The following is a 4,504-nucleotide window of genomic DNA, read 5'->3' on the forward strand; positions in this document are numbered from 1 at the left end:
ATTGCCCACTTTGTGTATCCGTTAATCTGGATATTATGGATTTATGAAGAGTAAGATGGACAAGGAATATGACAGAGGACACATTTTACCAGATCATATTGCAATGATTTGTTAATCAAATGCACGGAGACAGTGGGAAATATAACGCAGGGACAAAACCATCACTGTGATTTACACTTAATCCTTCATTATCGCGCCTTTGAAGTGACCTCGCCGGGCATGTTCCCACGGTGACCCAGAAGCACTCTCGCTGTTTGCTCATTAAACAGGATGAAATAGAGCCGGCGCGTGGAGTGCTGCACGACTTTGATGTCTCCACACGTCCAGCACCCAGCCAAGGCGAAAACATTGTGGTTTTTAATCAATTATGGCATTCACCTTTGGGGCAATACATTCATTAGATCTGTTAGGAATAGCTAAGGGACGATATTCCGATTGCATGCTGAGATTGAAATGAAGGTAATGGTGGTAGTGGTTGGGGGTAGGCATTCTAGACAAAGATGGCAATTTCACAGAGCATAGCATATCATATGACCGCCTGGGGCTGGCTAAATTTACATATGCACCCCACAAAGGAAATATAGCTGGGGACTTGGGATATCATTTATATATGCTGTGTGATTTATAGGCCTTAAATGATCGCTGAAAATCTAGCGTAGATCTCCTAAAGAGGTCTACACATGCTGCAGGTAAATGATAGCTGTTATAAAAGTTTATCACAGTGATTCAATGAAATGAATCTATCTAAAACACATTATGCAAAATGGTAGCCAATCAGAGGTATTATTGGGAGGGATTGAAAATGTTAACAGCATGCTGAGCAAGGCAACAGTCTAACCCTTATGGTGAAAATCAGTCAAAATGCTCACAGAATTAAGAGGGTATCATGCAACATTCTACATATTGTCAACACCAAATAGAATATGTAAACATGTTATACAGCATAACAAGTACAGTTCATGGTACTAGAGGTTTTAAATCAATCCATTTGTCTCAGCATTTTAAATCCACCTCTCAACCTGCATTTTGCACAATAACTTTTCTATTGAATGTGTAAGAGAATCCATCAGTGAACTATCATGTGTTTGAGCACTGCATGTCCTATACAGCCTACTATAGCCAACTCTACTATCTCCCCCCAAAAGGAGGGACCACTCCTGCAGTTAGTTACTAACACTCCACAGATGCAATGACGTGGTAGACTAAGGCTACTGTAATGTCCCCCAGGCCCAGCAATGTCAATCAGCTCTGACAAGCAGGCTGGATGTTAATATAGTCTATATGTGTACTGGATGACACACAGAGGAACAATAATGACCATCTACCCTTGGAACACCGGGCATCAATGCATCTTACTAAGGACAGTAACTCTGAGATAGCCTGCCCTGAGTTGAGAAAAAGGAAGGAAGAAGAGGAGAGAGAGAGAGAGACACAGAGAGAGAGGGAGGGAGGTAATTTGGACCAGTAGCTCCCTCTGCAGACTTTAATTGTCCCTCACAATGAAATAGGGGAGGGGACTATGGATCTTTCTTCGTCCGTTCGTATGTAGATTTGTTCATACGCTTGTTCGTACGCTTGTTCGTATGTTAGTCACACGATATCGTAGACAGAACTGATAAACAAAATGTCAAGATTCAACATATAGAATGGTTGGTTGTATAGCAACAAAACTAGATTATTGACAACATGTAAACTATATTTAGTCTCCAATGTTTATTGAAAACATAAATACATTTGCACAATGAGCACTTGTCTCTCAAATACATTGTTACAGTTGTTGGTTAGCTAGCTAGCTAGTTTTAGCCATATACAGAACCAGTCAAATGATTGGACACACCTACTCATTCAAGGTTTTTATTTTAATTTTAAATTTGACTATTTTCTACATTGTAGACTAATAGTGAAGACATCAAAACTATGAAAAAACAAATATGGAATCATGTAGAAATCAAAAAGTGATACAAATATATTTTATATTTGAGATTATTCAAAGCAGCCACCCTTGCCTTGATGACAGCTTTGCACACTCTTGGTATTCTCTCAACCAGCTTCATGAGGTAGTCACCTGGAATGCACTTTATTTAACAGGTGTGCCTTTTTAAAAGTTAATTTGTGAAATTTCTTTCCTTCTTAATGCATTTGAGCCAATCAGTTGTGTTGTGACAAGGTAGGGGTGGTATACAACAATAGCCGTATTTGGTAAAAGACCAAGTCCATATTATGGCAAGAACAGCTCAAATAAGCTAAGCGAAATGACAGTCCATCATTGCTTTAAGACATCAAGTCAGTCAATATGGAAAATGTCAAGAACTTTGAATGTTTCTTCAAGTGCAGTCACAAAAACCATCAAGCGCTATGATGAAACTGACTCTCATGTGGACCATCACAGGAAAGGAAGACGCAGAGTTACCTCTGCTGCAGAGGATAAGTTCATTAGTTACCAGCCTCAAAAATTGCAGCCCAAATAAATGCTTCACAGGGTTCAAGTAACAGACACATCTCAACATCAACTGCTCAGAGGAGACTGTGTGAATCAGGCCTTCATGGTCAAATTGCTGCAAAGAAACCACTACTAAAAGGCACCAAAAAGAAATAGAGACTTGCTTGGGCCAAGAACCATGAGCAATGGACATTAAACTGGTGGAAATCTGTCCTTTGGTCTGATGAGTCCAAATTTCAGATTTTTAGTTCCAACCGACATGTCTTTGTGAGACGCAGAGTAGGTGAACGGATGATCTCCGCATGCGTGGTTCCCACCGTGAAGCATGGAGGAGGAGTTGTGATGGTGTGGGGGTACTTTGCTGGTGACACTGTCAGTGATTCATTTAGAATTCAGCCCAATTGACATGGTTTGGACCGCAGAGTGAAGGAAAAGCAGCCAACAAGTGCTCAGCATATGTGGGAACTCCTTCAAGACTGTTGGAAAAGCATTCCTCATGAAACTGGTTGAGAGAATGCCAAGAGTGTGCAAAGCTGTCATCAAGGCAAATGGTGGCTACTTTGAAGAATTTGTTGAACACTTTTTTTGCTTACTACATGATTCCATCTGTGTTATTTCATAGTTTTGATGTCTTCACTATTATTCTACAATGTAGAAAATAGTCAAATAAATAAAGATAAACACTTGAATGAGTAGGTGTGTCCAAACTTTTGACTGGTACTATAAGAATTGACAAGAAATCAGTCAAAACTAGACATGGTACCAAGAACAAGATGAAACCATATAGCTGAAACGAGTCACTTACGATTCCCTACATGGCCGTTTTTTGTCATTGTTGGTAGCTATCTGGCCATCAAAAATCACAACAACTGCCCCATTGAAGCGTGCTCATAATGTTTGTGACGTTGTCAGCAAACCAACGGTGGCACTATAACAGGCATATGTTTATATCTCTTGATCTGTTTGACTCAGAGCGCTGAAATATGACACAAATGCTCAGGGATATGAGTCTAGCTTATCCACATAACATCTCAAACACCACTGGCCTGATTTTGATGAAACTTGGTTCAATAATAGGTCTTCTGATAGAGATGCAGCATTTACAAAATTACACTGATTGGCCCAAGGGGGACGCTGTATCATTCGTAGGGGAATACATATTTACTGTTGCCTTGTTTGGACCAGTGTCTCCCTCTGCAGACATCATTAGAAGCTGAGCAAGTCAAACGAGGGGGGGCATGTAGTACGCCTGTGAATATCTACGTCTTCAAGACCACCACTCTCCTGGCAAAATGCACCGTCTAAGAACCCTAAAGGCAAACGTTTATCGAACCTCACCTGTTTGAACTTGATGGCCAATTTGGAGGTGCACGCGGCCCACCACCCACATTGATTGGACCACATACTTTGGTGGCATTCAGCAGGACACAATGTTTTGGAACGTTCAGATATAAATATGCTATTTAGAACAAACATGCATCTCTGAAATGTAGAATAAGGAATCACGTTGGCTCTATTTGTGGTATTTCTATCTGCAATGTCAAGAATGTTTTCATACTGAACATGGCCCTGGTTTGCTACAGGTGGAACTTCAAAAGGATCATCATAAATTTAGGAGGGTTACTGTCTCATGTATATATTGTGATGTATATTTGTCGCCTACTGTCAAAACACTTTCTATGGATAGGTGGAATGTCCTTGAAAGATCTAATTATATTTCTTACAATACTACCTCCCATGATTCCCAATGCTACTAACTAGCCATACTAACACCAGTTTTAACTTCTACCATAAGGTCAAGTTATTTGAGGAAGCAGAGAAGTCGCCGTCTCCCCACACAGCCCTCCCTCTCTCCCGTCGCTGTATTCAGCAATCTGGGGATGATATCATCTAGCCTTTTTCCATTTGGGTTTATTTATAGACCATTTCCTCATCACAGAATAATCAGTACATGCTGTAGCTGGCTCAATGATACTGTCTCTCTCTCAGACTCACATCTTATCACACTGGGGGCTTTTAGCTGAGCCTCCAGCCATTAGCAGTAGCTCGCCGGATGAAAGAGAG

This window comes from Oncorhynchus clarkii, chromosome 19 (genome assembly GCF_045791955.1).
Source record: "Oncorhynchus clarkii lewisi isolate Uvic-CL-2024 chromosome 19, UVic_Ocla_1.0, whole genome shotgun sequence".
Classification (NCBI taxonomy): Eukaryota; Metazoa; Chordata; class Actinopteri; order Salmoniformes; family Salmonidae; genus Oncorhynchus; species Oncorhynchus clarkii.